Source organism: Prionailurus viverrinus, chromosome A2, assembly GCF_022837055.1.
Source record: "Prionailurus viverrinus isolate Anna chromosome A2, UM_Priviv_1.0, whole genome shotgun sequence".
Taxonomy (NCBI): Eukaryota; Metazoa; Chordata; class Mammalia; order Carnivora; family Felidae; genus Prionailurus; species Prionailurus viverrinus.
In genome coordinates this window covers 22,023,914-22,044,079 of record NC_062562.1, presented here as the reverse complement: position 1 = coordinate 22,044,079, position 20,166 = coordinate 22,023,914, and the positions used below count along the sequence as shown (strand labels likewise).

The following is a 20,166-nucleotide window of genomic DNA, read 5'->3' as shown; positions in this document are numbered from 1 at the left end:
CCACCCTGACCTACACTCTTAGCCCCCGCCCCCACTGGCACCCGCTCTAATCCGGTTTGATAAACAGCGTTAACTGTGCTGTCTTACGTGCTTTTAATTTATATAGATGCCTTGATGTTAGAAATCTGATTCTATCTCTAATACATTGCTTCACTCAAGATCAACCCCAGTTGTTTTGCATACATCTATTTCATCACTTGCCGTGGCCACAACGAGCACATCTGGCCTGTCCTCTTCTCTAATGGTGAGGCCCCAGGGAGTGTCCAAATGCCTCCCCCAAAAAAAACATGTTACGCCTGGCCTCAACTCACCTTTCCTTATTACATTTCTTGAAAACAACTCACATACCTTATGTAATTTTGCTTTAAAGTGTGGCTATATTTCCTCTAATATAGAATAAAATACACACATAACTGTTAAAATTGTCTGTGACCCCTGGGCTCCCCTACGTGCATCACCCCATTAAAGGCTGGCCTAATGCTGCCCACACCGGACAACCATCCTACCCTTGGCTGAAAGGCAGGGACTGATGAGCTCAGGCTATCAATCTAGTTTTCTTGTTTAAACTGTTCTGTTCAATCTGCAGTGCTTCCTCCTCGCAGACACCAGGCTAATGCTGCACTCATGCTTCCCCTTGGACCCTCATGTAACTTCCGGGGGTGACTTCTGCATCAGTTTCTCCGTTTCAAGAAGGGAGCAATCTGGGCTCAGAGTTTGATGGAACCAGCTACAAACCGAGCTAGCCCTGCCCCTACCCTGAGAGTCACAATGCCCGACATGCTATCATGTCCATTTCACAGATGAGAAAACAGAGGCTTAGAGAGGTAAAGGTGTCACACTCAGTAAATGATGGCTAACCCCAGGTCTCCAAGGCTCCAAAGCCCAGGCAGACGTGCTACCTCCCAAAGAAGAAATGAACCAGGGTCAACAGAGTATCTAGTTCATCAAACCTCCGCAGGCAAAACAAACGGTGTTGGCAAAGGCCCCGTGCTCCTACTTCTACAAGAGGTGACCATTCCCAAAGCAGGCCTTCTTCAATTGCTACGGTCACTGAGACAAAGGGGGCATGCTTCCAGAAGCCACTGATGAAGGCACGCAATTACATACTGTCTCCACAAAACTGCCTTCAAAGAGGTGAGCCCCCCAGAGGAGACAAGCTTGAAGAATTAATGGGTGAGTTCCCCTCCTGGGCTGACCCATAGAAGGTGCCCGCTTACTGCCTGAGTGGTGGGTCAGACTCATGAAAATAGAACAATCCAGAACGGATCCATCTGCTAAATGTAGCTGAATTTTTTCTAAAGCTCTGTTCCACTGAGAACAGACCTCAGGGTTTCTCCCAGCACAAGAGAGGCTGCAGGGACTTTTCAGCCCCTTCCTCCTGAGCGTTTCCTGGGGACTTCTGGCTCCTGGGGCTGTACAAAGGATCTGTTCTCTCCACTCCTCAAAGTACACTCAGCTAGAAGAGAGGGGCGGGCGACCAAGGAACTGAGCCTCCCGCTGTGATCTGGAGGAGCTGCTTCCCATTACTGAGAGGAGAAAAGACATTTTTGAGGAAAGGGGTGGGTGGATATAAGTCAGATGCACAGAGAAAAGTGGGGAACATGGCAGCATTGCCCTAGGGACAATGAGAGAGGGAGACAGCCTGACAGCAGTGCAGAGACAGAAATGCAAACCCTCCCATTGCCTCCTGCATCTTTAGCTGACACCCAAATTCTTCAGTAAGCACCTTCTGCCCACGGAGCCAAGTGTGCAAGGTGCTGAGGGTAACACAGGGGCACAATGGACCCAACCGCCGCCCTGGTGGGTGGCAAGAGAGGCATTCGAATAACCGCACAAATCCACCGCTTCTACCCCACCGCACCAGCCTCTGCCCCACCCCCAGCGCCAGCTCACCTCGTGGACCTCAGGGCCCCTCATCTTGCTCTCCCCACTCCAAGCCGACCCCTGCTCTGTTCTCCTTTCAGCTCTGTGAACTTGCCCCATTCCCAGCCCCCTCTCCAGCTTCAGCCGTGAATCTCCTCGTGCCTGGAGCCCATCCTCTGCCATCTCTGGGTCCCAGGCTACGCTCCTCATCAGTCCTTGGCTGCCCTCGTGGCCCCCTGCCTCCGGGACGTCCTGCCTCCAGGCCTGCCCACTCTTCTAACTTTGGACTCAGCATCCATCTCTCCCAGTGACCGGTAAACTCCATGTGGATTGGGAACCGAATTCTTCCTCATGGCTGCAATCTAGTCCCCACAGCAGCCAACTCAGAGACCCAGGCTGTCCGATTTAGAAGACACGGCTCACAGTCCACAACATGGATAGGATGGTAAAAGCCCCTGTGGCCAAGCGCAGTCAGGGCAGGTGCAGTGAGCCCTCAAGGCCACTCAGCCTTGTAGGGATGAAGGCACCTTAGGGCAGGAACAGCCAACCAATCAAGTGCAAGGCTACTCTCAACTTTTATCTTCTCCTTAAAATGGCAGGAATTCTCAAAGAAAGGAGCACTTTGCCCACTCCCAACAAACATCAGTTTGAAGCACTGCTCATCCTGTCCAATTCTGTGAGGAAGTAACCAGATAAATGAGAGAACCTGAACTTGATTCATAGGGACTGGGACCTCACATCTGGGTCAGTTCAGAGCAGCAGGGAGTGAAAACGCATGCATATCCCTAGGAGAGATGGGAGGTCCCTGTGTGGGAAAGTGGGGGAAGGAGTCAGACAACCCTGTGTAAGGGCTGGCTCAGGCCAGGGTCAGTCACCCACTTCACGGGAGGCAATCATAGACCACGATGAGAGAGCTGGGAGCGGCCCTTGCAATCATGCCTGGACTGGACTCCCAGCTCCCCTGGGAGTCCACAGCCTAGCAGCTGTGTGACCTTAGGCCAGTCAGGTAGCCTCCGCAAGCTGGGAGCCTCGCCTCTCAAAGCAGACTCAAGTGCCTACCTGTGGGGCTCCCTGAGGGGTGGAACGAGATAAATCAGTGCTGCTCAGACCTGGTTGCACATTAGAACATGCTGAGGAGTTTCTGGAAATCCCTGTGCCCAGTCCACACCCCAGACCAAGTCAACTAGAATCCCTGGGGGAGAAGCTGGGCATCCCTATTTTCTAAGCTTCCAGGCAATTCCAATGTGCCCCTGAGTCTGAGAACCAGTGAACTAATTAATCTCCTTCTACTTGGAATGTGATCCCCTGACCAGCAGCATTCGCTTCTCTCAGCTCGCTGGAAACCCAGACTCTCAGCCTCCGGAAATGGAGTCTTCATTCTAACAATATTCCTGGGCTATTCTGGTGAACCCTGTACTCTGAAAAGCGCTAACATGTTTCACCTGAAGTGCTTAGCTAGGTTCCTGATCACTCACAGCCACTGTTTTTGAGATGTTAATGTAAACCCGAGAAGAGATAGTACAACATACAGGTTGAGAGGGAAGATGGCCTGGGTTGAAATCTCAGCTATCTACAGTGAGAAACGGCCTCAGCTGCTTTACCTGTAACATGGGTTCATAACTGGTAGTAACAACACTACCCAACTCAGAGGAGGGTCGTAAGCACTAAACCAGATAACATATGAAGAGTGCTTGATATATGCTTATCAGAATCAGTATAAGAGTGCCATTGTGATCACAGCTATAGTAGTGATCAGATATTCTGATGGCAGCATTTAGTTGATTACATGTCAAAGTTGAAAGGAACTCACCTTGAGTGGCAAGGGTACTTTTCAACAGGTGGTGCTGAGACAAGTGATCTGCACATGCAAAGAACAAAGTTGGACCCCCACCTCACACCATATACAAAAACTAACTCAAAATGGATCAAAGACCTAAATATAAGAGGTAACACTCTAACTCTCTTAGAAAACAGGCACAAATCTCTGTGACCTTGGATTAGGCAATGACTTCCTAGATATGATGCCAAAAGCACAGGCACAAAAATGGGACAAATAGATACATTGGATTTTGTCAAAATTAAAACTTTTGGCTACAAAGAACATCATCAAGATAGCAAAAAGACAACCCACAGGATGGGGGAGAATATTTCCAAATCATATATTTGATAAGGAACTAGTAGCTAGAACATATAAAGAATACATCCAGCTCAATAATAAGAAGACAAATAACATCATTTTTAAATGGGCAAAGGAGCGGTGCCTGGATGGCTCAGTCAGTTAAGTGTCTGACTTGCGCTCAGGCCATGGTCTCACGGTTCGTGGGTTCGAGACCCACATTGGGATCTGTGCTGAACACTTGCTCAGAGCCTGGAGCCTGCTTCAGATTATGTGTCTCCTCCTCTCTCTGCCCCTCCTCTGCTCTGTCTCACTCTGTCTCTCAAAAATAAACATAAAACAAAATTTAATGGGCAAAGGATCTGAATGGGCATTTCTCCAAGGAAGATATACAAATGGCCAATAAGCACATAAAAAGATGCTCAACATTATTGCTCGTTAGGGAAATGCAAGTCAAACCACAATGAGATATGACTTTGCACTCAGTAATGTGTGTAACAGATAATAACAAGTGTTGACAAGGATACGGAGAAATCGGAGCGCTCAAACATTGCTGATGGGAATGTAAAATGCACAACCATGTTAGAAACAGTCTGGCAGTCCCTCAAAAGGTCAATCCTAGAATTAACACGTGATTAGCAATTCCACTCCTATATATACCCAAGAGAAATACAAATATATGTCCATGCAAAAATATGTCTGCAAATACTCAACAGCAGCATTAGTCAATACAGGCAAAAAGTAGAAACAACACAAGTAACCACCGACTGATGAACAGATAAACAAAAATGTGGTAATCCATGCAAGAGAACACGATTTGACCATAACAAAGAATGAAGTATTGATACATGTTATAATACAGATAAACTCTGAAAACATTATGCTCAGTGAAGGTAATCACAAAAGACCATACACTGTATGCTTCCATTTATATGAAATATCCAGAAGAGGTAAATCTTTAAAACAGAAAGTAGAATAGTGTTTGCCTATTCTCCTTGGAGGAAGGAGGTTTTGGGGTAAATGGAGAGTGACTGCCAGGTGTAGGATCTTCTCTTTGGGTTGATGAAAAGCCTCTGCAGTTGATTAGGGTGATGGTTCTACAGTCCTATGGGTATACTAAAAAACACTGACTTGTATACTTTGTTATTTTTTTTAATGTTTGTCTTTTTGAGAGAGAAAGAGAACATGAGCAGGGGAGGGGGAGAGAGAGAAGGAGACACAGAATCCAAAGCAGGCTCCAGGCTCTGAGCTGTCAGCACAAAGCCTATCATGGGGCTCAAACTCACAAACCATGAGATCATGACCTGAGCAGAAGTGGGACGCTTAACCGACTGAGCCACTCAGGCACCCCATATACTTTATTTTTTTATTTCTTTAACATTTATTTATTTTTGAGAGACAGAGTGAGACAGAGCATGAGCAGGGGAGGGGCAGAGAGAAAGGGAGACATAGAATCTGAAGCAGGCTCCAGGCTCTGAGCTGTCAGCACGGAACCTGACATGGGGCTCGAACTCACGAACCATGAGATCGTGACCTGAGCCAAAGTCGGACGTTTAACCAACTAAGCCACTCAGGCATCCCATGTACTTTTATTTTTAATTTTTTTTAACATTTCTTTATTTTTGAGGGACAGAGACAGAGCACAAGCAGGGGAGGGGCAGAGAGAGAGGGAGACACAGAATCCGAAGCAGGCTCCAGGCTCTGAGCTGCCAGCACGGAACACGATATGGGGCTCAAACCCACAAACCATGAGCTCATGACCTGGGCCGAAGTCGGACGCTTAACCCACTGAGCCACCCAGGTGCCCCTGACTTGTACACTTTAAACGAGTGAGTAGTATTGTGCATGAATAGTACTAAGCTGTTAAAAGATTGCAAAGGTAACTCAGTGCTGGTGTGGTTCCAGGTTGGGCCAATGATTAGATAACTGTTTTTTTAAATGCTAACAACTCAGTTATTAAGACGAGTTACACACATGACAAACATCAGAGAGGAGATGTGAGAATCTAATTTAAAATCATTGACTATGCAAATGTGAAATTTCAAAATATGCAAATGCACCACACCATGATAAAAAGGAAGGATACAGGGGGCTAATTTCTTCCTGTTAATTCTGCTAAAATAACTCCTTTATTGTCCCGTTCCTACCATGGTGAGCCCTTGATGTTGTTGTTGACGAAGATGTAATGTTCTTTTTTCTTGAACGAAGCTTGATAAATTATTTTTCTATAAGGTGCCTGCACAGAGAGATAAGTGCCACATATTCAAATGTAACCACTTTGAGCATTTTTCATTCCCTTCTCCCTGTGAGAGATATTGTCTCCGCCATCATTCTAGTAGGAAAGTGTGCGCTGTAGGGAGGGGTATTGGAGGGAGGGGGTAACTTCTCATTTTTGTTGCCTGATTCTATGAATGAGACCAGATTGAGAGTTATTTACATAGATCTAAGTCTTCTTTGAGATGGGAGAAAATACACAACAAAAGTAATAGGACTTCTTATGCATAAAAGCCTAAAACAAGGGATGCAATTCTAAAATGTTAAAGGTGAAGAAAATCTCAGAAAGAGTCCCATCCAGTGGTTCACAAACTTAAAGACACACACACACACACACACACACACACGCACACACACACACACAGAAATCCCATGTCCCCGTACAAAGCTTTCTTATCCTGTGAACATCCCCTCTCCCCAGCCAAGAATTGTTCAATCCCACTTCACAGGGATGGAACATTTAAATGAGACCAAACACAGAGAGCACAGCAGAGCAGTGTGGCTGAGGAGAAGCACTCCATAATGTGCTGATGCTGGTGACCATAACAGGGACAATGTCCAGCATGATTTGTGAAAGCTCCGAGTACTTGCCTAGGAGCTTTCAAGCTTCACACACTCAAACATTCCTCCGTGTCCCCTAAAGAGGTTGTGGCCCTCATCGGACTACTCCAGAAGCTGCAAACTCAGCCCTCTCTGGGGCCAGAGCAGCCACATACATGAGCAGGGGGCAGCATGGAAATCAACAAAATGAACATTCATGCAGACTGTTGCCATGTGGGGATGGGGGACAAGGGAGAGGGGAGTACACCTCTCAATTTGTAAAGCTTTAAATCTGGATTTTTTTTTTACATTTTTTTTTAACATGTATTTATTTTTGAGACAGAGAGAGACACAGCATGAGCAGGGGAGGGTCAGAGAAAGAGTTCTTTTTTTTTTTTAATTTTTTTTAACATTTATTTATTTTAAATCTGGATATTTCTATATCACTTCCTATTTTTACACGTGATTTCACTTTCTTTCTCAAAGCCCACACAGATCAAGCAAAACCTGTCTGCGGCCAGGACTGGCCGGGGGCCATTGCTTTATAACTGTGACACCGCTGCTTGTTTTTGACCTCCGTCTCTCCACTGAAGCAATTCCTGTGAGACCAAACATTCATGCGTCACCCTCCACTCCCCAGCTCCCATTCCTGACACCATTAGATGCACTTAGGTGTGTACATATGTGCGCGCCCACACACACACACACACACACACACACACACACACACACACACACACTCAGCTTTAGAAGAACACCCACTCGGTCCACCCTGTGTTCGTTTTTGCCAAATAAACAAGGCAGAACAGGGGCGCCTGGGTGGCTCAGTTGGTTGAGCGTCCAACTTTGGCTCTGGTCATGATCTCACAGCTCATGAGTTCAAGCCCCACGTTGGGCTCTGTGCTGACAGCTCAGAGCCTGGAGCCTGCTTCGGATTCTGTGTGTCTCCCTCTCTCTCTGCCCCTCCCCACTCATGCTCTCTCTGTCTTAAAAATAAATAAAAACATTAGAAAAAAATTAGAAGAAGGCAGAACACACTTCCTTGGAGTAAACTCATCTCCACCATGTCTGCCCTCAGAGGCTACCTCTGATTTCCTGTTGTGGACTACACTGTCCCCAGATGATACACAGACTACAAGGACAGACTCCCAGCACGGCAAAGGAAGAGGTCCACTGAGCTTTTGGGGGAAGTCCTCTTGGAGATAGGCTAAGAGAGGCCAACACTCCTCTAAGAGAGGCCACCATTTAATGGTCCAAACAGCTGCCCATGGGCCTTGCCCCCCCTCAAGTCTGGCCCTGCTCTTGCCTTGAGCTCCTTCCACTGCCCCTCTGCAGCTGGTACCCACCAGCTCACCTCTCGGTAAAAGTCCTGAGGGCCAGCACCTTTGCCTGGCCTGAAGTTCTTCCAGAGATACCTGCTTGAGGGGAGGAGACTCCTCCTCACTGGTTGGTATTGGAGTGTTTACAAGCAACTCCCCCTGTGACTGGGATGAGGGTCTGCTTTCCGACGGCCACCACCGCCTTCTAGAGACCCCGGGAAGGACCGCTCTACGAAGCCCATCAAACAACCTGATGAGATGCTCCAGAATCACTGAACGCACACAGTGAGAGAAGCTAAGTATATTCCCGAGGATATGATTTTCCTCCCCAACTGACACACAGAATCAGCTAAAAGGCACACCAGAAAAAAAAGAGAAAAAATCCCATTTGCCCCTGATCGTGCAAAAGCATTATATGTTGTCTGTTCAAGCAGCCAGTATGGCTCGAGATGCGCAGTCAATGATATCCCAGCTGATTTTCAACAAAGACTCTGATTACTCAAAAGGGCTGTCAAACCTCTGCTGAATGCAGTGTAAATGAAATGCCAATGAATCCCCAACTACCTTTTCATTTTACCCTCCTAACCTAATTTACAAAACGTAAATAATCTCGCTGTGTTTGTAGGACCAGCTGCTCCTTACCTCCATATGGGAAACTGAGCAGAGACCAGAAACAGACAACTGATGTCACCAACTCATCCCTGGTTAAACATACTAACTATGCATTCAAAATATTACTGAAAACCCTTAATTTGTTGCCAGTAATTTATACAATTAAAGCCAATGGTCTTTTATTATTATTATTACGGCTTTATTCTGTCATTTTGATCTCTTGATGGTGACACTTCAGTGATTCACCATAATTTCCTGCCACCCACAAACCTCTTAAGATTTCTTTTGCCTCGCCTGAGTATAAATTAAGTGGCATTATTTGCTACCTGGTCTGGTGTAGAAACGATACCAATCTTTGAAAAATCAGCAGAGGAACCAGCACCTTGGTATAACACTGCTGTGTTGAGCTGTCCCCACCCAGCTACTCGGGCTCAGATAGTGTCTTGCACATCTTCCACCTGCGGACGACGCCTCCCTCTTTTAGTCCTAGTGGAGAGGCAGTCAGAGAGCGCAGCGAGGCGAGCTCAAAGCCTCCATGTGGGCGCCCTGATGGGGCATAATTGCTACTTAGGCTAAAGGCAGGGATCAGCACTGTAATTTCACGCAGGTCTCCATGGCCACGAGCCTCTCTTCCCCAGGCTGTTTGGTCTACTTGGTCTTGACCAAAGCGACAGGAAATCTTTCAAAACCAGATTTCATAAATGGAGAATAAAAATAGGCAATGAAAATGGGAAATATGATTTTAAATGATGTTTCACTTTGGATGGGAAAGAAATTTTTCTCTTTCTTTTTCTTTATCATCGTACAACATAAAGCAAATCCAAGCTTCTGAGACAGAGGAGAAATGGATCCTCTGGTGGGGAACAGGGGCCAGGGCAGGCACAAACACACAGGAAACACCCAGGAAACCTTACCTGGCACCATGCCCTGATGACCAGATGGTCTTCCCAGGCATGGGGGGCTTACCCCCATGACAGCATCATCACCGGGGTAGCAAGTTCATTCATTCACAGATACTTGCCGAGTGCCCAGTCTGGGTCCCGGGGCTACAAGGGGAGACGTGACCATCGCGGTCCCCACCCTCATGACACTGGGGTTCTAGAGGACAGACAGCAATTCTCAAGTCAACACTAAGCAAAACAGAGTTCAGTACAGCTTTCAAAAGTTTAATAAAAGGAGTAAAGAGGATGCCAAGATGGACCATGCTGGCGGGATGGGGCGGGGCTCTAGACAGGTGCCCTGACCCAGCCATGCTACAGTTGAGAGAGCAACAAGCCCAGAAGTGGGGAGCCTGGCAACTACTCTCAGCATCACTCCAAAACTCTCCTTCATGACATCATACTCAAATTTACGAAAAGCCCCTTGAATCTGCTCATACATCAGTGTGTTCCATTTCTTGTGGGTAGTGAGCTGCCCATTTTACCACCTGCCACATGAAGAGAAACATCTGCCACGCCTGGGGGCACACACCCTAGCTCTGGCACCCAGTTTGCATTATGACCAGAAGATCACCCAGCCAGGCTCAGAGAACATCAGGGAAATTATAGTTATTCTGCTAAGCCATAGCCTCAGAACACTGACATTCTCCTCCCCTGTCCAGGAAGCGTCTTCCTTCATTGGTTCCAACCAAATGGGAGGGAGGGAGGAAGGGAGGGAGGAAGGGAGAGAGGGGAAAAAGGAAGGAAGAAGGAAAGCAGGGAGGGAGGGAGGGGAAAAAGGAAGGAAGATGGAAGGAAGGCAGGGAGGCAGTTCTTTGATTCCCTCGATAGAAATTGTTAACTTTTATTTCCACTCTGAGCAGCTGGCCTGGTTTCTGCCCATTTCAAGTCCCCTATTCACCTACTTCCGGGAGAAGGGCCACGTGGGGAGGGACTGGGCCGAAGCTGAGGATTAGAGTCTAAGCAGGCCGCAGTCTGATTTGGGACAGCATACATAGGACTCATTCACTCAGAACACACAGTGAATTTCTGGAAGGCACATAAGCCCTGCGGTTTCTCTGCAATTAAACCCTGATATTCTTCTTTCCCCTTCATCATTCAGGACATCTTTGGTCAAAGGGAAGAGTTGTAACTATGATCACTCTGACTTTAAGTTACCTGACGCCAAGAGGGAAGGTCTGTAAGTCAGTCAACAAATGTTTAATGAACACTTAACTCCAGACTCAAGATACTGTGACAGATACCAGGGCTTGAGTAGGGACAAGTGGGGACAAGGAAAGGAAGCAAGTATAATACACACAATGGAAAAGGACATTAACACGCAGTTTATAAGAAAAAAAGGAAAAACAACTGACCAATGAACATATAGAAAGATGGTATCCTAAGGAGAAATGACCCAAAGTGACCGCTGGCACCCAGCAACAAGCCAGCTGGAAATGGAGTCCTTTCTCAGTGAGAAGGGCTATACCAGGCTCAACTTCTCTTGGGACTAGTGACTTTTTCCTGCAGTAGGAGGGTCTAAAACACCCAGCACCATGGTCCTCAGGTGTTGAACCACTGGGATTCCCAGAAAACTCTTCCAAACTGGCACTCCAAACTGGCAGTCAGTGCCCCACATCCCCACCCCTACAACCACGCTGTTATTATGATACAGTCCAGGAAGGAAGAGGAAAGGGGTAGGGAGGGCCCTCCAAGTGTGTCCAAGAAAGTTCCTGGGCCTACACACTTCTTTGAGAGATGATAAAGGACCAGCACGGACGTTCTCTATGCTGTAACACTGATGCCCGTGCTCCGAGACATTGTGTAATTTGCCACAAACCTTGGTGCAGGGCAAGTGAGGAGCCAGAGAAGATCCCCCATGCTAAATGCTGAGCAATTAAATAAAACAAAGTAAAATGAGATACTACTTTGTGCCTGTAAGACTAACAAAGATCAAAAGTAACAGCAGCCAAATGTCAGAGAGGAAAATGGAGAAGGAGAGCCTCTCCAGCCTCACAGGTGGGAACACGAACAGGCGGATGCTGTCTGGAAGACAAGCTGGCAAGGGATACCAAAAGCCTTCATTTTGTTTCCAAGAATAGGTCCTAATAAATGCATCAAATGAATGGACACAATTTCTCTGCAAGAAAGTTTTTCATATCATGGCTTATCATAGGGACACGCTATTTCACAAGTAGTATTTCACCAATAACATCAATTATTCACCAAAAGAGAATTTCTTGATTAGAACAAATAACAGGAATATATATATTCGTTGACATGGATTGATGTCCACAACATGTAAAATTAATTTTGTAAAAAACCTGGTTACAGGAAAGAATGATTCAATGCGCGTAAACGCATATACAAATGCACAAATAGAAAAAGATCAGGAAGAAAAGAAATTAAGATGTTTAAAAACAAAAGGTATTGAAAGATACCAAGTGCCTCTTAATCCCCTGGTGTTGTGATCTTTACTTTCTCCTTTATCCTTTTCTGCACCTTATGTTATTTTTTTACCACGAATGTGTATGATCGATGAAAACAAAACAAAAATAGAAATAAAGCAAATATGGGTGAGGTGAGTTACAGAGAAAATCCAAAACTAAGTCTTCCATAAAGCTTTAAAAATGGAGAGATTTTAGAGAAACGTTTAGGAATGTACCTAATAACTTTGAGGCTGGCAAGAGCTTCAAGCGGTGATTCCACGCACAAAGAAGAACGCCTAAGGGCCAACAGCTCCATAATAAGCAGGAGAGTCAGGATACAGTTCACTAAGCCAACCCACCTTCCCGCATGGGAGGGTGATGGAGACAGGAGATGAAATGTCACCTACAAAACATCCTTTCTTCTCTTAGCAGGAAACTTATCTCCCCCAGGAGGCAGGTGAGCTGCTCAACGTAGGTTGGAGAACAGCCTTCTGGGCCTCTCTGTGAGGCTCAGGTGGATACAATCTGAAGTATGGTAGAGGAGACCCAACCCCTTTTGGAATAAACCCAAGAAGACTTGTGGTTTTCACCTCAACCATCAACCAAGAATGGTTCACTGACCTCATCAAAACTGGTGAATCCAGTTTGTTGCTATTTTTTTAATGTTTACTTATTTATTTTGAGAGAAGGAGAGATCGTGAGTGAGCAGGGGGAGGGGCAGACAGAGAATGAGAAAGAGAATCCCAAGCAGGCTCTACATGGTCAGTGCAGAGCCTAACGTAGGGCTTGATCCCACAAACTGTGAGATCATGACCTAAACCGAAATCAAGAGCTGGATGCTTAACCGACTGAGCCACCAAGGCACCCCATTGCTACTTTTTAAGCTTTTTCTGGTGTGAGGTTTCTGCTGTAAATTTTCTTATACATATGCATGGGGTTTTACCTCCCAGTTTGCGGAAGGAAGGGAAAAAGGTAGGGAGGAAGGGAGGAAGGGAGGAAGGAAGGGAGGGAGGGAGGAAGGGAGGAAGGAAGGGGCGGGCAAAGAAGCAAATAGGCTACAAGATACAATAATGTAACAAACAGTAGTCTTTTCATTTGTGACTCAAAACACTATATTTTTGCCTGAAATAAATTTACTCCTCTTTTAAGAAACACGTTTTGAAACTCTGAGATCAGATGAGAAATGAACAAAGGCAGAAAAATCTTTTGAATGTGTCCAGTTTCTTCTTCTTTTGGGCAAGAACTAAAGGGCCTTTTAGCAATGTTAGGTATATTCAGCTCCTAAGACTTCTACAGCTCATTTTGCACTTAATATGTAAAGAGTCCTTACGATCTAAGAGCTTTTGTATATAGGAAGAAACAGTCTGTCCTATGAACCTGCCCTTCATTTAGAAATTCATAAATCAAGCGGTTGACTTCCTTTCCAACTTAATGGGTATCCTTTTGAAAATATTCCTCACCAACAATTTTCACAATGCCTACAGATATAGATGCGTCTTTAAACCAGAAGTATTCATATAGTCTCTGTAGATATTAATCCCTTATATCACGTATATGTGTGGTACAGATCATGCTTTCCTTAAGTGCCTCCTACTGTCCATGCCTCAGCGTGTGTGTGTATGTATGTATGTATGTGTGTGTGTGTGTATATATATATACACATATATATGTGTGTATATATATATTTACATAAAGACATAGATGCGTTTTATAGTCATACATATGTAGACACCAGTCAAAAAACAGCTAGAGGAAGTTGCTTTAATAGTACCCTCTAGCTTTTTGGAAGATTGGCGTAAATCTCTTCTGCAGGGGGAAAAAATCCATTTTTCTGAGAAGGTAAATGTTTATTAAATGCAAATACTGATATTCGTTACCTAGGAAAAACGTCTTGCTGCATGTGGAATTTCTCGATAAAAAGCTTTCAAGTCCCAGGTTTCTCCAGATAAACCCCTATCGGTGAACTGATGCGTGAATGCACTGAAATTGAATTACTGTACAACAGCAATTACTTCCCACAGTACAGCTATAATGGGAATCAGTTCTGCAGCGAACAGCAGGTAGCTATAGGAGGGGAGAGAAATTTAATATATAATCTAGTCTCTTTTAGCTTTTCCCAACAAGCAAGGATGTTTATTTTTAAGCAATACACTCTTTTTCAAGTGCCTGATTTATCATTTTATCAATGTAAATCAGAAACTAAGTAAAACAAGATTAAGTTTATTTACAGGTCTGAGCTTCAGAGTGCTATCAAAATTATTAACTATCTTATTCAAGGTTGGAAAACAAGAGACTCTTCACTTAGAAAGTTTAGGTACAACTTGCTTCCTGTGCCTTTTCATATCCCCAAGGAAGTTGGTTCTTTTAGACATTTCTAATTAATTGCTTGGGGGAGAAGATGAATTTGAACAGCAAATAAAATACTTAATGTTCTGCCTGATATGCTACCAAACTAGATAACATCCTATAATCCTGTGTGTGTGTGTGTGTGTGTGTGTGTGTGTGTGTGTGTGTAAGTGAGAGAGAGAGAAAGAAACGTGTTTAAGCTATTGGAGATCTGAAGTCTGTCCGGTAGAGCAGTGAAAGTTGCAATGGATGGATCAGTACCTGGCCCTGGAAGCAGGTACAACCTCAAAGCCTTCTGGGTCCTTTGGAGGTTACAATTCTAGCCAAGATCAGTGTGATGAAGGCAGTGGCTGCCCCAGAGCTGTTCCACAAGATCAAAGGCAATACTTATTCTGGAGAACTCCCCCTTAGAAAGCCATTCTAGAGAATACTAGTATATATGTGCAAATTCTCCCAAATCCTTCTGTTTATTATTTCCTGGTGTATCTACTTTTTCCAGGTTGTGCTGCTCATCTCAATTATATGGACCATTCCAAAATCACAGCATCATTACATCTCCTGGCTGTGTTGGAATCTGTCCTAAAAGCATATGCCTATAATCAGAGATGCCCACAGTTACTCAGATTTACTTCCTACCGATTCCCCTCCAACTGTAGGTTTGTCTGTGCCTGCTCAGAGCTCCCCGGGGCCTCAGATGATCCTCCCCGCTGTGTAATAGCTTGTATTACTCCCAGTGGAGGCTTGGATTTTGAAGACAAAGGAAATGCTGGGGCAGCCCATCTGTATAACAAAGCCACTGAACACAATTCTTTTGCCTTCTTCCCTCAAGTCATCAGCAACTCAGGATAAAGGGGAGCTAGGTCAAAAGTGCTTCGGATGAGCTCTCTCTTGTGACACAGTTGAGCATTTCCAGGTGTCACTTAGGCATGGCCCAACAGGGGTCCACTACTGGCAGAGGATTGATGTATATCACTTCCCCCGCGTCCAGCATGTGGAATATCTTCCTTGAAATGTTAATGAACTAAAAACAAATTGTTTCCATTTCTTGTCCATTTATAGGGACTTAAAACTTGATAAATTGCTCAGTAACATCAATTGAGGGCTTGGTAGCTTGAATACGGTTGAACAAAGAAGGTGGGAGATAATGCTTTGGGCACAATGATCTTGTACACGAGCGAGTAGCAGCATCACTGCATCAAACCCAATCTGGCTCTTAAGTTAAAATAACCTACACATCAACCCACCGAGTGAATTAAAAAAAATTATTTAAACCACCGACGGCATTAGAAAGGTGCTAGAAAATATTAGTTAAGAAATGCTACCATAATGATGGCACCATTATGTTAATGGTAATTACCGAAGCTAAGGTTATTTGTAATTTGCTAGGCCGGGGGGGAAAAAAAAGTTACGTATAATCCATTACCAAGCAGAGGACAGAGGTTATGTAATGGGCAGGCCACTCTGGGTTTCACATTTACTCCAGACATCTGACGGGGAGAAAATAGGACTTTCTGTGATAGGATAATTGCATAGTGGAGAGTAATTCAAATAGGGGACGAGTATGATAAAATCACTCTGATTCAACTAATCACTGGGAAAAGTGATGGGGGAATGATGAAATCAAGCCAGAAGAGACAGAGAAAAGATCAACATTGTTTAACAGCCAAGACATGACAGGCGGGTGGGGCGGGATTGTAAGTGCTCCTTTGTTTCCGGGCTCAGACTGACTCACTGCACCTACTTTCACAGACCGGAGGGGTTATGCCCCTTTCGAAATTGCCAGCACCCATCTCACAAAGATTTTATAGACATCAATGGAAATTTTAACAATCTGTGTCGTTTGTGAGTCAGTTATTTCTTATGTATGTTCCTGAGTCCTCCCAGCCATCCACCATCTGACCATCCATGAGCACTGGGTACTGGATCAGTTACTGGCAGGAAGGCACTAGGACCTCTGACCCGACTCAGGTTGCTGGGGGTGGGGATGGAAGCTTGGAAACAGGATTTCCAGGCATGGTACCTCAGAACGATGGAGCAGATTCTAAAATCCACTTTTCTTGGGCCATTAGAGAAAGGGGTCGCTGCTCAGTGGGTGACGCGGAATGGGACGAGAAGGGCCCTGTTGCACGGTGGTTCATTCTAGGGCCACCTGGCAAATAAGGACTCCACCTGCAAACCCACAGGCAAATTTGCACTTGAGGTGTCTGCACTTCAAAAGCTTACCAATCCCAGGGACAAACAGCAACCTTTCCTAGTTGAGAAGTGAGGTGTCATTATAATATGAAAAACAGTCACACCCACTGTTCCTTGGCCTCCACATAAGGCAACATCCAGGGGCCCTCTCAGTGGCCACCTGCTCTCATCCCAAATGCCACATGGCTCATGACTGTTGTCAGTAGTGCTGCATGGCTCACAACAGGACCAGGCCCATCTCAATAGCAAAACTGCCTCCAAACCAAACCCCAACTTGACATACAAGCCCTCTTTTCTGTTTAAAGATTGGAAGCAGGGGCTGCCACGTATCACTGGACCAGCTAACCTAGATTTTATGGTATCAAGTGTGTTTACAAAGGGTCTCCTACATCTATTTTAAAATACACAGTTCAGAGAATACTGGATACCTTTAGTCTGGGTACATTTCAATTTAAATAAAGCACCCTTTTTTTTCCTTCTCAAAGGAACCACACCAACCATATCAGTTCTTTTTTTTTAAGTCATTAATTTAAAACAAAAGGTTTCAAAATTAAGTTCCCTGCTGTCAATATCCTTGAAGCTTTTTAAAGCTTCACGACTCTCTCAGTTATTAAATACTTACACACTGAAAGGTCCCCTTGCCAGCAATTACAGCAAACATTTACCGAATGCTTCCTGTTCGCCAGTCACTGTGCAAAACGCTTTGGTCAGCTACACCCAGAGGCACTGCAATCCTACCTTCTGGTGCAAAAGGAACCCCACTGAGCCCGTCCATGTGACCTGGGCCTGTGACTCCACCCTGCCAAGCCTGTGTGCTCATCCTCTGAGCCAGTGATGTAGGAACGGTGTCTCACTCCCAGGGCTGATGGCAGGTTGAAATTAGATGACCTATATAAAGTGCTTCACATGGGGCCTGGTGCATAGAGACTCGATAAACATGAGCACAGATTAGTAAGTCACCTACTCCTCCTGGCATCTTCACAGAGGTGAGTGAGGAAAAGAGGTCCTTTGGTTCTTTAGTTTTTCTCACCAACCTCTCACTTGCCACGTGGGCCCCTGCCTCTGAGCGATGAGTCCAGGTTCTGGAGCTGGCTGGACCTCTGCATCACCCTGCTATGTTGCACAAGCCCCCCAAGGATCAGGTTCCCATTCCGGGCTTCCTTGTCTGTCAATCGCAGAGGTAGAAGCTAAAGAGATGTAAGTCCTCTTCTGCTCTAAAATTCTGTGATTCACAAAGAAACCCAAATTGAAACAAAAATAGCACTTCCTGGGGCCTGGGTGGCTCAGTCGGTTCAGTGTCCGACTTCAGCTCAGGTCATGATCTCAGAGTTCATGAGTTCAATCCCCACATGGGCCATCCGGCTGACAGCTCAGAGCCTGGAGCCTACTTCAGATTCTGTGTCTCCTCTCTCTCTCTGCCCCTCCCCAACTCATGCTCGCTCGCGCTCTCTCTCTCTCTCAAAAGTAAATAAACATTAAAAAAAATTCTCTAAAAATAGCATTTCCTTCTCTCAAACTGACAACCGTTGTTATTAGTATTTAAAACAAAATAAAACATCGTCATTTTTCTGTGAGGATTCAGGCAAATGAGCATTCACGTGCCACTCCTGCTGGAGGAACCGTGAACTGGCACAACCTTATCTGAACACGAATGTCGTTCAAACCTTTGAAGATGGGGTTAGCATCTCTGCACTGTCTTCTGTGTTCAGGTATTCATCTGAAGGAAATCAAAGTAAAGGACTGATGCTGAGCACGGATGTGATGAAGAACGTGGACTTGGGTCCGTAGGCCCATCCCTCACCCCCTATGTGACCCTGGAGAAGTGACTTAACCTCTGCCTCTGTCTTCTATTCTGTACAAGTGGGATAGTAATAATACCTTCCTCTGGGGGCTGCTCTAAGGACAAGCGAGTACCTGTAAAATCCTAAGAGGAACACCAAACATATAGTAGGTGCCGAGTCGTCTGATCTGTTATTAATATACAAGAAGGTTCACTGCAGCATTATGTATACCAAAACTTGCAAACAACTTAAATATCCAGATTTGGAGGAATAGTCAAATCATGTAGACACGTCGTTAAACTCAAATGTGATGCAGCCATTTAAGAAAATCACATAAGGTACTGATGCCAGGAAAAGCACACACAGCACTGGTGCAAACAAGCGTAGAGAAGTCGGACACCAAAGCAAACAGGCAGTACACCTGACAATGTGAAAAAGAAAAACACACAAGTACATGCACAGAAATGCAAATTTAAAAGACTAGAAGGAAGGAAACCCAAGAACACAAGCCTGACTTTCAGGTGATTTTTGTTCTCTGTTTGATACTTTTCAATATATTCTTCAAGTGCCACCAAAGGGGTGTTCATTTTATAAGCAGAAAACAGTAATTACTGTGGGCTTTTGTTTTGTTTTGCATTTGTATTTCAGGTTCTGAGTGTGAGATGCGGATGGCTACCATGTCTGTAAAGAACAGCACTTGCTTCGAGGTAGAGACATAAGGACACGCAGGGATCACCACGAAGCTCCCAGGGCTGGCTATCAGGGCAATACTTCTGTAGCAACTAAAAGTAATGTTTTTTCTTCTAAGATACTTCAGACTTCCTCCCTAAAAGTCTCTACTTATGTCATTAACGACCATAGTGGCGGTATAAAGTGGCCATTCAATGAGCATGGCTTACACAAGCCAGGGTCTGTGCTCAGTCGCTCAAAATCATGACTTTGTATAATCCTCGTTCAGCCTGTGTGTTTTTGCCATGTACAGATGAGAACATTGAGGCTCCCAAGGGCAGTTTTACTAAAGGTAAAAGCTCAGTAAGTGACCAAGGCAGGCGCAGAAGCCAGGCCAAACTCACGTTCTTCCCTACTTGACTACAACCCTCCTCCCCACAATCCAAGTAGCACAACAATGTTTTAGAGACAAGCACTGGAGTGGCACTGTCAGGTCTAAAGCAGGAATAATGTGTGGAAATTTTGTTCAGCCAATGAATTGCGGGAGAAGTGAAAGTAGGAAGAGGCCTTTTAGAGCAAAGTGATTCTGGAGATAATTATCAAAACCAAAAGGTAAGCAAACTATAGGTTAGAGATAAAGAACTCTTCAGACTGCCATTCCTTTCCATACCCCCGTGCCAACAGAGCACAGATGTGGGATGTGTTCTAAAGCAAGAAGGTAAGATTCACTGCTGAGCTGGCAACAAGGAATAAAGTTGGAAGCCACCTTGGAAATCCGAAATGATACTTTTCCATTCATCCTGATGACAGTATGAAACCTCAGGGAGCTCTAACTGGTGGAGAGAAACATTATAATTATAGTAATATTCCAGTAGAGGTAAGGGAAGCCTCCAAGTTCATCTAGACTCCATTACTCCATTGAGATTTTCAACTCCACATTTCGGCAAGCATGGCTTAAATTTTTTATAGTTGCTTAGTTGAACTACAATGTGCCTTTGAATGATTTTTGGTAATTAGTGAATGTATCGCACAGTTATAAGCCATCCTCTGAGACTGTACAATCAGTGGCACTTACACTGAACACATAAAATTCTAAGATGAAAACTG

At 45.0% G+C, this 20,166-nt stretch overlaps 1 protein-coding gene across 1 annotated transcript in view; it reads right to left on the bottom strand.

Annotated features, from left to right (window-relative positions):
- Window positions 1-20,166, bottom strand: part of CACNA2D3 (calcium voltage-gated channel auxiliary subunit alpha2delta 3) — an 865,909-nt gene that overhangs the window by 663,813 nt on the left and 181,930 nt on the right. The window lies entirely within an intron of this gene.